Below are 14829 nucleotides of genomic sequence, written 5' to 3'. Positions count from 1 at the left end.
TATTTTCTTGCAACACGTGACACAGGCCATCAGATTTCATTTATGGTGTTCAAGTAATTAGGATCAGAAACACAGAGCTGTTCAGTTCTCTTTGTGAAAATAAACTTTTCACATGCTATCCTTTGCATTTTGTCACTACTAAAAATGTTAGCATGTCCCCATTGTTCAAGAGCTTGATCCTCAAGAACTCGCAGTGCCTACAAGACAAATATTTGTGCAGTCATATCTACCTGGGCGTTACTCATCTATCTGCGCATTCATCAGTATTTGCATCTGTGGGCTGTCCCTGCATTTTCCAATTATCTCATCTTCTCATAAGCAGAAAAATAAAGATGTCTTATTAGCAAAACATGAAGATAGTAGTGGGGAAATACATAAAAGGGAAGTATGAAGGATGCTCATGAGCAGCTGTAGGAAATAGCGGGCAAGAGGTGGAAGACTTAGGATCAAAAGCAAAAAGGGCTGAAGTGAAATATCTATGAAAACGTTTGTTATACATAGAGGGAAACCGTTGCCCAAACTTAAGAAATAATCTATGCAATACAGAACCTGATTTACAACAACTCTGAACAAGTCTCTAAGTTTCTAAGTGATTGGCTCCTTAAAGCATTATTTTACAGTTTGTTTTTGCATACCACAGACTAAATAGACTCTGAAGCACTGTATTTTACAATCCACAGCCTCGCTGTCCTTTTACAACCATCAGAAATATTCCTCATAGCAGCTCGCCAGTGTATGTTCTCCATATCTTTATAAAATAGCTGGCAGCTTCTTTGTCGGCTATAAAACCAAAACAGAATGGGCAAATTTTCCGTTATCTTCAGAGAGAACCTGCTGCAAGAGCAAAAGGCTGATGGAGGAGTAGTTGCTGACCACTCCTAGGAACAGTACAGTTCCCAGTGAGCCGTGCAACTGACCTAAACAGCTTTTGCTACCATATCTATTAATATCAAAAGAATGATAAACTAAACTAACTCAATGATAGCTAAAATAGGTGGTTTAACCCTGCCATCACAGTCCAGATATATACATGTATTTTGAATAACCTTGTAAGCTATGGAAACAGCTCTGCCTTTAAGTTCCTGAGATGTTCTCACTCTTAGACTACCTCCTGAGCAGACAATTATGACATGGTCTCTTAGAGAGTCTTAGCCAGAACTTAAGACATTTCCTCAGGCAAGACCTTAAACACGTACTAGCAACCCGACCTTCAATAAAGCAGAATGTCTCCACCAACACAACAGTGTGCCAAACCACCCAAACCTTTCTTCTTTCTATGACAGAGGGTTTACAGCAGAGAAAGGAATTGACTCCCTCCAGCAAAGGGTGTCAACGATATGATTCATTCATGTTGGACAGAGTTGAATGGTTGATTCAGATCTCTAAAAATACCCCATATGGAAGAAAACAGGGGTTGCAATTCATACATGACATCCTTCCTTTTAAGCTAATATTTAGCTGATCAACAAGATATATAGGAAACAAGGGCTTCTGTGTGCTGTCTAGCAGAGGTGGCACAGGAGAGAAATTCAAACACTTGGTATTTACTTTCTGGTAACCTTGTCTGAGGCAAATCTTCGCAAATAAAATCTTCTCCCTGCATTTTAACCACAACACCAGTACACTTCAATTAACCTGAAAGTTTTCCTTGCAATTCTACTGAAAGTATATTTCATTCCCTGTTGTGAACTGTCATACATTATTGCTGAGAGACAACCAAATTTAACCTCAGAAACAGCAAAGTTTGAAACTTTGCTATGGCTCAAGTACAATTTGTACAGCTATTCAAGCAATTCAGTATCCGTTAGGAGAAGACTTTTTGATGCTTTACAGGGAATGTTACAGAAGCACAAGACCCTTATAAAGAAGACCTTGCCTCCCATTCTCTCAAGATTTGGTACCATTTTCAATCCCAAAGCGTCCTTTCAGATAAACAACGTTTGCTTTACATGAAGGTGCCGGTTACACTTAGTAAGAACACTGTATTAAGTGAAGCATCACAGAGTTTTATATTATCAGTGGACCACTATTCCATACTGAATAACTGTATGTATAACTTCTCTAAAGGGTGTTCAATGTGGCTGGCTTGGCAGCCTGGATTTCAGAGCTGTAGTGCTTCCCTTGCACATATAGCGCTATGGTGTTTGTGGACACTTACCCACAGCACCTCTGGGACAAAACTATGCCTCCAGGGACTTCTGCCTGGACAGCTTAACCTCTGTGGCTGGTGGTGTCTGCCCACACAGCCTACTCTCTTGAAAGGCAAAACAGAGCCTTGAACAGAAGGGGGGAGAGAGAAGAACAAGGGGTTAATAGATTTACGCGCCAATAGGAAGAGAATTGGCTGATGGCCTTGAGGGCACTGAAGAATACACAAGATGATAGCAGAAGTTCATCTGGGGAAGCTGAGAACTGGAAATAGAAGTGGATATGCCAATAATAGACTGAATGTGGCTGATTTCAAGTGGTGTTTAAAACACCATCTGATGAAGGATTAATGGGAGAATAAGTGACTGGTGAGGTTTGTTTGGAAGGCAGCATGCAGAGAGGGAGAGAGGATGGATGGGCCCTGATCATCATGATTTGGTGAAAGAGACAACGGCTGTAAATCAGAAGCTGTCTGGCACTGATGATTCTATTAAAATCCACTACAGACACATCGCCTTCCTTCCTCTTCCACACCGAGGAGCAGCCAGACAGCTTGGGCTGCTGCTAGCGAGTTGTCTAAAGCTTTTTGCATTTATAAGTTATGACCCCTATGGAAGGTTTGTCTGCTAAGAATTTGGCCTTATCTCCTCCTAATCATCAGGGTGCCCGAAATAAATCCAAGTAACTCCTATCAAAAGGGCAGGACATGGGGGTCTGATGATGTATAAAAGATGAAGAGCAGGCAAGCACAAAGAAAATTACCTTGATGCTAGGCTCTCTCTCTCCATTCTCTGTTAAAGAAATGAGCCAGTTATGGTTGTGCAAAATATCCCCCAAAGACAGCCTGTTCTTCTGCAGCACACACATTTTTTTCCTTTCTCATCTTAAACTACTGGCAAATATTTCTGTTCAATGTTAATCTTTCTCCATGACCCAATTTCCACCTCCTCCACAATTTAGGATATTCTGGCAGATGCCTGTAATTTTTATGAATTAAATTAAACGTCAAAAGTAAAGTTGCTCCTCCCATCACTCTCAAAGAGCTGGAAATAAACCCCCATGTCTAAGTCTATAAAGCTCAACGCTCTATTTTGAAACATTGCTAGAACAAGTTTACTTAGCAGCTCCGTGTTAAAAATGTTTCCACAAGGGTTTCTGAATTCTCTCAAACCAAATCAAAGAACAACATGGACTATATCCTAACATCATTTTTACAAATGCTTTTCTAATAACAGCTGCAGCCTGCACACTCATTTTAGCACCAATACCTTAACGTTTTATACACTTTCAGACAGATTTGTAACTGCAGAAGTCTTGAAACAGAATTTTTAAAGTCAAGTTGGTTGCAGGCTGAACTAACTGTGCTGCTTTGATCCCAGACCTCAAGACCGGGTAAGCAAAGAAAACAATTTTGTGGTTGGAGGTGCAAAGCTACAGAAGCAAGTGCAACTTCATACCCCTTCTTAGGAGTCTGTTGGGGTAGAGACAAACTCTTACCAGCCCCATATTTTTCTTTCCCTAGTTTCTCCTCCAAGCCATTTACCACTCCACAAAATGCAAGGAAAACAGCTTTCCTCAAGTGAATAAGAACCTCGTACTCCTTAAATGTCCCCCTTAAATGCAGCAGTTTTCTGACAATGAATACTTTCTGAGATCCATGCAGCCCCCCTGCTGAGATCTGCAAGTTATTCCCATAGCCTGACTTCAAGTCCTTTTTGATATGAGGGAGGAGAAAAGATTTAGCAATGGAGAAAAGAGTAAAAACTAAAAGAAACATTTCCCCGGGCAGTGTGATGGGACAGAATAGCATAGATGAAAGCAAGGATTCCAGCTCCGAAACTTATTTGGCAGTGTGTGTGTGTTCCTTATGTTCTGTCCCTCAGCATATTAAACCTTATATGTGACCATTGAGCCCAAGCTCCCAGTGGAACTTACCACTTCGGGAACACTCATGACGCTATAACGGGATAAATTATTATAGCTATGAGATACTTTCTTTCTACATATCTGTAGCTTCTACATGCTTTTAAAGAACAGAGATTACCTTTTATTTAAAAAAAAAATATTTATGCATTTTGAAATTCTCATTTAATAGTGTTGGACTACACTTCTGAAAAATCATCCCAGTGAGTCTTCAGTACAGAATGAACATTTCTAGTCTCAAGATTAGTTGCATTAATGGCCTAAACAAAGTTAATCTCCTCTAACTGAGACAAATTAGTGTTTCCATGTGGCTCATTAATCCTTGCCTCTTCGTCTGAAGAGGCCATGCTTCACAGGACCACTGTATGCAAAAGAATAGTATGCCAGGAATATGTCAGACTGGAAGTGCTGAGAACAGTAGAAGCATTTCTTGATTTTTATCTAGACGTCTAAGGTAACATTTTGTACTCTACCCATCTTTCATTTATCCCTCCCTCTCCGCTTTAAAGAAGCTCAGGGTATACCACAAAACGCCAAGATCCACTGCAAACCCCTTGAAATTACAATTTGAAACTTAAGGATCAACACATTTTGTCAGAGAATGTTTCTGCCACCTGGAGAAAATAGGAAGGAACCAAAGTGCCTGCAAACCTAATAATCTTGCCACTGACATTCATTCATGAGTAACAGTTAAGAACCATCTTGCTGACAGACTTCACATATGATTTCAGTAAAACCAGACAACTGAGGAAATTTCTTCCTAACCCTTCTGGTCTTTCTTGAGAGGCTGGGCTGTCCTGTCCCTCCCCAGCTCAGCCAGACACAACTGCCTGAGAAAGGAGCAGCACAGCACCGAGCTCAGGGTCACATCTAAACCACCACTGCCTACGTGTTACCTATTTACATTGAGGAAGTACCTTGGTTATAATCCTCAGCTGTCAGTACCAAGGCAAGCAATAAGCATGGATAACTCAATGTGCTACACTGGACAGCATAAAATTTATAGTATAATTGAGTTACACTTGTGATAATTTTCACTACTTGTATATGGTCACATACAAAATATATGACAAAGCAAGGAACAGATTTGTCATCATGTTAGGCTTCAGGATCTAGCTGGGTATCATCTCCCTTTCCTCATAATCTCTCCTGATTTAAAATGACTTTACTGCTCTCTCAAGATATTTGATCCCTAAGGCTTTAAATCCTCAGTATGGCTGCCACTGCTCAAATCAATTGCTACTGTCACATATGATATTGATTCCTGCAGTGCAGTGCCCAGGAGCAGCAGACACAAAAATGCCAATTTCAATTACTAAACAAAACAAAGTTTATTTGTGACTAGATGACAAGAGGAAGATTACCATTAGCCATCTTCTAGGGAAGAAAAGAAATAAATGTCCTCCCTTTGCAAAAGATACAGAAATCTATACAGATTCTAGATGAATTTAGCTACATTATTGAAATAATTGATATAAACATAAAAATTATATATAGATATATAAACATATGTATACACACACAGAGAGTTACACGACAACAACATACTCCTCTGAATGCAGTTCAGACTAATAAGAGAAGTGAGAAAGGATAATCTTGCAGTGCATTCCATTGAACACCCTTGTGCTACACACATTTTGATGCATTTTAACCAGACTGTTTTAATGCCCTCTGTCATTGTTGTGCTGGGGCACCTCATTGGCATCATTGAATTTAGCCAGACAAACCATTCTTATGTGGAAAGCATCTCTCATGTTAAACACAAGGAGATGAGTGAAGCTGAAGAAATAGGTCTGAGAATGGCAGTGGTGGTGTCCCTTGGCAAAGCCAGAAACTATGTCTTGATCTCCAAGCCTCTGAAATCACCCACTCTTGAACGGCAACTCACACTAGGATAGACACATGATCTCCTGGCAAAGAACTCAAGAGCGATTCCTCTTTCTTACCCTATTCTGGCCACAGGTCCCACTGACATTTTTTTCAGATCTAGCTCTACCAGCAATAACGATCTTTCCTTCAGAGCCCCATTTCCTGATGCCCAGGCTCAAGGGACTGTGTTACACTCACTGCTGCAATGACAGTTCAGTGATCAGCCAACCTGTGGTGGCAATGTCACCCTAGAGAGGGTGGCAGTAGCAACACAGACAAGGAAAGCAAAGCCTTTCTGCACATAGCCCAATCAACACTATTTTCATTAACATCTGTAGATGTGTCACAGGGCTGTTCATCTCCTTATTCCTCCAGGTCTGCCTGAGCTGCAGCAGGAGAGTTGACCTCACCCGTGCAGGCTAGCTTTAGTGGAGGCAATCACCACACGGACATCAGTGTGCATAGACAGAAAATGGTATGACACCTGCAAAGATGGCTGTGCCTCTGTGTTCTCATTGCGGATATTTCCTATCTGTGGTTTAATCTACCTTAGATATGTTTGTACAGGCTGCAGCTCGGCTTCCTCGTGCTGTGTAGAGCAATATCAGTTATGCCGCAGTGAGCAAACTGACACAATGCGAGCTGGCGATGCTAAGGACACCAGTGATTTACTGACATCAGTGCACCGACCACCTCTACCAGCGGCAACGCGCGGACAAGACTCGTTAAGAATTGGCCAGCACAGACACTGCCAATGGGGACGCCTTCTTGGTTCTTGAATTAGTGACATCAGCAGTCCTTGACTCTGACTCAACTGTCATATCAAAAACTTTTCCTGTGACCTCCTATTTCTTAAGGGGAGGGGGAGACTGTTCCTGCATCTAAGCTACAGTACTGGGATGTAAGTGGGTGAAACAGTAGCATGCATGTGGGTTGCAGGGCATTTTTCAGGAAAGCAGACTCACCCAATTTCACGTTTTCTCTTCTGCTGAAAGAGAAGGTAAAGAAAGCTAGAGAAAAGCAGGTTTGATGCACTTCAGCTCTTATTAAGAGAAAGAGTACCCTAGGCAACTTTCACACAGCTTCTGATTCAACCCAGAGCACAGCTGGAGGGGATGCAATGCAATGTTGTGAAAGGCAACGCTCAGGCACAAGAGGTATAGAATACAATCTGCATACCCTCATACTTTCCTTTCTTCTGCACTCCCCAAATCCTCTCTCTCTCTCTCCAGCTTAGCTTACACATTTCTGTCTAGAAGCTGACGTATAAGAGGAAAAGGAGATTGATCGCTTGCAGTATGGTTTCCTTCTTAAAAATCACATTGCTTTTTTTTTGGCCTGGCAACATCAACAAGATATACCTGTGAATAACATTTAGGAAAAGACAATATTTTCATGTCACTGCAGATCTTTGTGCTTGCCCTTGAACTGCAACATGAATTGAAGTTATTTTGGGGACTCTTAAAGCATAAGGAACATTTTCCTGAATTCATTTTAATGGGAAACTATGTGCAGGACATTACTTTAGAGATCTAGAGAGGTCTGCATTTAGAGTTCCATTTTTCCTCTTAAGACTTCGCTGATATTAATTAGGACTGAATCTTAAGTGCTGAAGGGATATGATTTGCAATTGGAATAGGCTAGATGTTCCTACCAGTGGCAGATGACATGAAGCTGAGTGGTGCATTTGCCACACCTGAAGGCAGGGTTGTCATCCGAAGAGACCTGGACAAGCTGGAGAAGTGGGCTTGTGTGAACCTCATGAGGTTCAACAAGGCCAAGTGCAAGGTCCTACACCCGGGCTGGGGCAAACTGCAGTTTCAATAAAGGATGGACGACAATGTGATTGACCGCAGCGCTGCGCAAAAGGACTTGGGGGTGCTGATTGACGAGAAGCTCAACATGAGCCAGCAATGTACATTCATAGCCCAAAAGGCCAACCGTATCCTGGGCTGCATCGAAAGGAGTGTGGCCAGTAGGTCGAGGGAGGCGATTCTTCCCCCCTACTCCACTCTTGTGAGACCTCAACTGGCGTACTGTGTCCAGTTCTGGAATCCTCCACATTAGAAGGATACGGAACTGTTGAATGGGTCCAGAGGAAGGCTACAAAGATGATCAGTGGGCTAGAGCACCTCTGTTACGAGGACAGACTGAGACGGTTGAAGTTGTTCAGCTTGGAGAAGAGAAGGCCCTGAGAAGACCTTAGAGCAGCTTCCAGTACTTGAAGAAGGCATACAGGAAAGCTGGGGAGGGACTTTTTACAAGAGCAAATAGTGATAGAATGAGGGGGAATGGCTTTAAATTGGAAGGGGGAATATTTAGATTAGACATTAGAAGGAAATACTTGATGATGAGGGTGGTGAGGCACTGGCACAAGTTGTCCAGAGAAGTTGTGGGTGACCCTTTGCTGGAGGTGACCAAGACCAGGTTGGATGGGGCCTTGAGCAGCCTGGTCTAGTGGGAGGTGTCCCTCCCCATGGCACAGGAGTTGGGACTGGATGATCTTTAAAGTCACTTCCAACCCAAGCCATTCTGTGATTCAATGATTCTACAGTCTTGGTGCAAAGGAGAGAGTAAACCCTTCACTTTTTATAACTCCCTTGCCCAGGTCCAGCTTGACAACAGGCAACTGATCTTGCTTTTAGAAGGGCAATTCACACCTTTCTATAGCTTGAAGACACTTCAGTAGAAAAAAAGCTAAATTGCATTTGCTTACGCATGAATTTTGTTGGGGTTCATTCTACTGTATAAGAACACCAGCTTCCCAGGTTAGCTGGTGACATTGCAAAGATGCACAGGGCAGCATAAGAAGGGGTGGAGTCTTGCCACAGGAGACCCTGATCTATGGTTCATGAAGTGTGGCAGGTGGGTCCTCACTGATTTCAGATGGATTCCACTCAGACCTTCTGCATTAGGTGTGCCACAGCCCCAAGGTGGTCCTGCCAAGTCTTGGGTCAGTTTCCAGCAATCTAATATTCCTGGTAGGACCCTATGTCACAGAATCATAGAATCATTTGGTTGGAAAAGACCTTTGAGATCATCAAGTCCAACCATACCTGTCCAGTACTAAACCATATCCCTGAGCACCTTGTCTGTCTTTTAAATACCTCCAAGAATGGTGACTAAACCACTTCCCTGGGGAGCCCATGCCAATGTCTGAGAATCCTTTCAATGAAAACATTTTTCCTAATATGTACCTCCTCTGGTGCAACTTTAGGCCATTTCCTCTCAATCCTATCACTCATCACTTGGGAGGAGAGACTAACACCTACCTCACTACAATCTCCTTTCAGGCAGTTGTAGACATTGATAAGGTCTTCCATTAGCCTTCTCTTCTCCAGGCTAAACAACCCCAGTTCCCTCAGCTGCACCTTTAAAGACTTGTTCTCCAGCCCCTTCACCATCTTTGTTGCCCTTCTCTGGACATGCTCCAGTGCCTCAATGTTCTCCACACTCTTCCTCTGCATCCCTCTGCTTCAAATCTGTAGCTTAATACTAGATTTAATCTGCAGAAAGGTCAAGCAGAGTTTGCCTTTCTGGAGCTACTCACACCTCAAATCACAAAAAGCAATTAAAAATTGTAGAATCATAGAATAGATTGGGTTGGAAGGAATCTTAAAGATCACCCATTTCCAACCACCCTGCCATGGGCAGGGACACATTCCACTAGACCAGGCTGCCGAAGGCTCCATCCAACCTGGCCTTGAACCCTCCAGGGATGGGGCATCCACAGCTTCCCTGGGCAACCTGTGCCAATGCCTCACCATTCTCATAGTGAAGAGATTCTTCCTTAGGTCTAGTCTAAATCTGCCCCTCTCCAGTTTATACCCATTGCCCCTAGTCCTGTCACTACAAGCCTTTATAAAAAGTGCCTCCCCGGCTTTCTTGTAGCCCCTTCAGGTACTGAATGGTTGCTTTAAGATCTCCTCAGAGCCTTCGCTTTTACAGCCTGAACAACCTCTACTCTCTCAGCCTGTCCTCATAACAGAGGTGCTCCAGCCCACTGATCATCTTTGTAGCCCTCCCCTGGACTCATTCCAACAGCTCCATATCCTTCTCATGTCAAGGATTCCAGAACTGCACACAATTCTCCAGATGAGGTCAGAATCACCTCCCTTGACCTGCTGGCCATGCTTCTTTTGCTGCAGCCCAGGATACAGTTGGCCGTTTCCGGCTCATGTTGAGCTTCTCATCAACCAGCGCCCCCAAGTCCTCTGCAGGACTGCTTTCAATCACATCATCCCCTATCCAGTATTGAAATTGCAGATTGCCCTGACCCAGGTGTAGGACCTTGCACTTGGCCTTGTTGGACCTGATGAGGTTTAAAAATGCACTCATTGACTTCAGATCAGAATATCCAAGTCAAGCAAGTTAATGGAAAAGAGTAGCCGCCTTGTTTTTGCAGGAATCAGGAAGAAAAGCCCCAGCTATTGCCTGAGTGAGCAGATTTAATCTCTGTGAGGGTAGGGTTAGGAACATTAGGGTAGGGACACGCTAGGGTGAAACCACCACCAAGTTCATTAAGAAAAAGCAGCAAAAGGTTCTTAAATAAGCACCTCATCTTGCCAGGACTATTTTGGCATACTGCAATCAGCAAGAGCACAGGCAGGGTCAGAAGACTATTTCATGAATGTGAAAACCAGCAGCTTAGCTAATGGAGTTTACAAACTGCACTGACTTCTTGGGCAAAGGCCATCCATCCCCTTTCATGGGAGAAGAGCTCAGCCAGAGCTCATCAAATTCACAGGCAGTTCTAGGAAAGCACATAACCAATCTGGACCCAAGTAGTTCAGCTGGTGGAATTTAACACTAGCCGCCTCCATGAGTGCAGTCCAACTGCCAGCTCTCAACCCAAGCAGCAGCACTTATGCAGTTTGGGAGCTTCAATATCTCTTCCACAGCCCAGCACCACCAGCGTATGGTGCACCTTTAGGATAGAATCTTCAAGTGGTCTTTGTGTTACCCAGCAGGCATAGATCAGAAAAGTTAAATGAGTGCTGGATTCTCTGGAAAAATTCTACCTTTACATTCTGCAGCCAGAGACTACTGCATAAATTCAAACAGGCCTTAGCAAATGCTTAAAAAACATTTTCTAATTTGATTTGAAGTTACACTTTAAGTCAGCATATAATCAAGGATTCTTGCAGAAGTAGTTTCTAGGCAAAGTCACTTTTGAGACAAAGCCTGAGAAAGAAGCATTTGCAAAAAGCAAATAGCACTGCTGACACTAGAGTTTCTTTCCAACAAAACAGCTTTAAATTGACAGAAATATGGTTTATTGGCCACACATCACACAAACAAACAATCGAGAGAATGGAATTTGTTACTTTTTTAAGGGATTTAGAAGGCTTCAAAATTGGATGCAAAGCTGGTTAAAATCATTACCACATAGACATTGCCAATTCTCCATGCTGTACGCACACGTACAAAAGTTGTGTAGTCACAAGGGCCAACTCACTGATGGAAAGTTTAAGAAAATATTCTGCTTCAGCAGAAATGTTTACTTCAGAGGCACAATATGTTCTCCTGACAGGGAGGGGTTATACTATACATGATTAGGAGTCTTTCATTATATTAAAATTTGGGTATTGCAGCTCTTATAAAAATTGGTGTCTGAACAACATCCAAGAGATTTAATAGCACTTGGCTTATTAGTAGCACACAGTATTAACAAGACTGTGACAGTCATTACTAAATAATCTCTGTAGCTTTATCAATGAGCAAGCCTTGCAGATGCATAGCAGCAAAACCTTCATACAGTATGCTTCGCACATGAGTGAGAATGTTTTCAAATCTTCTTTCTTTCAGCTATGTCATATTGCTGTAAGATCAACCTTCCTAATATCAGGGGAAAATCCTTTTGCTAGGGGAAAAGGCTCCTTGTCCAACAGGGTAAGCAATCCTCATTCATAGCACAGTCTGCAGTTGTCCCCATCCATACCAGTTTACCAGTTAGGCAGAAATTATACAGTGTGTTTTAAGGAGCTCCCACTTTCAAGGTCATATGGCTTCAAGCAAAGTCCATTAGAGAGCCATTTGCAAGGCTGAGTGAATCAGAATTCTTGCCTAAAGACCTGCACATTTTCTGTTTGACATACATGCACTGGTAGGTTCAAGACATACATGATATAGAGGCAAAGTAGTGCCCTCTCTGCTTTCTAATGTCACTAGGAAATGCTCCATTTAGCAAGATTCGAATCTATTTCCTCTAGCCTAAGGACAGCCTGAAGCCTGTGTCTACCCTAGAAGATTAAGATTTATTTTCTGGGACAACATAGCAAATATCCTCAGTGCACAGTCTTCCCAGTGACGACCAGACTTGCTGTAGACTCTAGCACTTCACATTGACAAAACTGATGTCTGCATTGGGAGCCTTGAAGAAGTGCCAAGAAGCAAACCTACCCACCCGACCTACAGCTAGCCACAAATTAAAAAAAGGTGAAGAAATATGAAGAAGGGTACCATTCAGTGAAAGATACAGCATTTCAACAAAAAGGCTTCTTTTTTTTAATGACAGCACTTCCTGGATGACTATCGTGGATTGGGGTTCTGACTAGATGAAGATTATTTACTTGAAGGGGGTTTTTTGTTGTTGTTGATTGGGTGGGTTTTTGTTTGTTTGTTTTAAGATATTACAGCAAAGATTCAAAACCATTCTGCCCTGGCTTAAGAGATGCTCCAGTTTGACCTTTGCAACCTCCCAATTGAGTAAGCTGCATCAAAAAGGAATCATAATGTTTCCAAACAGAAGCTCTCAGTAGCTATTTTGTCGCACCAGTCATCTGACAGTGAGCTGCCCTTGGATCCTCACAGGAGATATATTGGCCCATCATTGACTTAGAGAGTGGTACCTTAGGTTACAGCAGAGGTTTATACCTGGTCTGTCTGTGCAGGTCAGTCAATGTCCTTACACAGAAGATCGATAGCCCTTGGAAATATTACTTTACACACTGGAAGACGCACTGATCCTGTTGTGCATGGTCAGCTCACTCAGGGACGGAATAAGGCAGAAAAAACTCTACCGTGACAGTTGTGTGTTTGTCTGAGGCTACTTCTACGGAGCCACTCTGGGAGTCTAAGCACTGCTCTCCTGGATGCTAGCAGTGTGGGGAAGTCTTTCCAGCTCAGGCCCCAAACCATAAGAAAAGACAGTGCCTGCTCAAATCCAGAGATTGAAATGTTTCTCTATTTGTGGGAGGCATTACCCAGAGGGAGAATAATCTGCCCTCCAGGCTATAGAGCACTGCTCGTGCAGTGTCACAGGAGCAACAGTATGTTCTGCTCGATGCTTACCAGCCGAACAGCACTGTGGCCCTGGCATTCAGGATATCTAGTCCCAAGAGGGTGTTGAATGCTAGCCTGGAATGAGAGTCCTCTAAGTGAAATGAAAAATTCAGCTTCTCCTTTGCCTTGCCCTGTTGGCTTCCTCTCCCCCTCTCTCAGTAATGTGTCAGGACACTCTTTAAAGGCCAGGTGCTTCTTGACAACCAGTGACATGATTTACATTTCCGTGACACATTTCACACTAATGGATGTCAAAGGACAGTTCAAACCATCTTCTGTAGAGGAAGTCTTATACCCGAGTTATGACAAAACACCGCAGTGCATAACTATCGCACAGGAGCCTTATGGCAAGCAGCAGAGATAAGTATCAAAGGTAGCTACATGGGAAATTTTGGTGGGGTGAATGCAATTTCTCACATTGATTCTGGCCAGAGCATCAGAACCAATATAATCTCTGTGCTTACACAAAGGATGACATGGAGGTCTTAGTATCTACAAGTTTATACATTTCAGAAGATAATGTGTCCTGGAGCCAAAATTGTACAGAGAAACTGGAATTAGTAATAAATCAAAAATAAATGAGTTCCATTTACTGGGTCAGCCTTCACCATGACCTATCATAACCTATGTATTTCCTTCAGCACTCTCTCATCAGCCTTGTAATGACTTATGATGAGATCCCAACCCAGCTCAAGGCAACGTGTTCAGATGCAGAAGGCTAATTCTCTACCGATGCACACTGACAAGATGCCACTGAAGTTGATGAAGCGGTATCAATTTACAACAGCCGAGGATATGTCACATAAGGTAATCAGACATTAAAACGAAGTGTGATGGCAAGAGTCCTAAACATTTTCAATACACTGCTGTCAGAATAAATCTCAGAGTACAAAACTCCTCTTTGAGAAGTCGTCAGAGACCCAGATGGGTTACTGGTTTATTTTATCCTGCCTGGAACACTGTGCAGCCATCTCTCTTCCTTTCCTGTTATTATTATTCAGCTACCCCAAAACCTTACTGGCAGGAGCCTTTAGTACCACAGCAGCCCCAAAGCTTGGCTTAAAATTGGCCAAATATTTTGCTGTGCTTTATTTCCTCCCCTGCCTTGGTTGCTAAAACTCCAGCTTAAAATATTTATTTTTCAGTATGTCTGTGAAACAAGGAGTTTCAAGAAAGACAGAAAAACAACCTGTAAAAAGCAATTAATAAAAAATGCTAGGGCTCCCAAAATTGTTCAGAACACTTCATTCAACAAGGCTTTGAGACAGAACAGCAGCAAGGTTGCTAAATAGCATGCAACAAATTAAAAAAAAAAAAACAGGGAAAAGCACAATAAAAGCCACATTTCTTACCATCTTTTATCCTAAGTGCTTTGCAGATGTATGTACATAATATAGTGGGATCATTCATCTAACTCTGAAATATAGCCGGTTTCACATCAGAACTAAGTTATAAACCATCACATAATAAAACTACATAACAGAGTCAAAGAGAGGAAAATGAAGAGAAACTGTTCTAGCTGAATCGCTGAACAAATGCCAAGTCAGCAGAATACTACTTTCTCTAGGCAAAAGTTAATGGAACATTGAGGGTTGCATATTAACA

The 14829-nt window shown here is 42.5% G+C and overlaps 1 protein-coding gene across 3 annotated transcripts in view; it reads right to left on the bottom strand.

The window, feature by feature from the left end:
* GRAP2 (GRB2 related adaptor protein 2) overlaps positions 1-14676 on the bottom strand; it is a 110538-nt gene extending 95862 nt beyond the window's left edge. Inside the window, exon 1 of one of the 3 annotated variants that reach the window (XM_054056679.1) lies at positions 14577-14676. The gene's annotated coding sequence lies outside the window, so the exon portion shown is untranslated. Of the gene's footprint in view, positions 1-2910; positions 2934-14576 lie in introns of those variants that run through there. The other 2 variants (XM_054056678.1, XM_009556641.2) reach the window with 2 other exon arrangements.
* Between the last annotated feature and the right edge of the window lie 153 nt (positions 14677-14829).

The sequence above is a fragment of the Cuculus canorus genome, chromosome 1 (genome assembly GCF_017976375.1).
Source record: "Cuculus canorus isolate bCucCan1 chromosome 1, bCucCan1.pri, whole genome shotgun sequence".
Classification (NCBI taxonomy): domain Eukaryota; kingdom Metazoa; phylum Chordata; class Aves; order Cuculiformes; family Cuculidae; genus Cuculus; species Cuculus canorus.
This window is presented reverse-complemented; position numbering and strand designations above follow the sequence as displayed.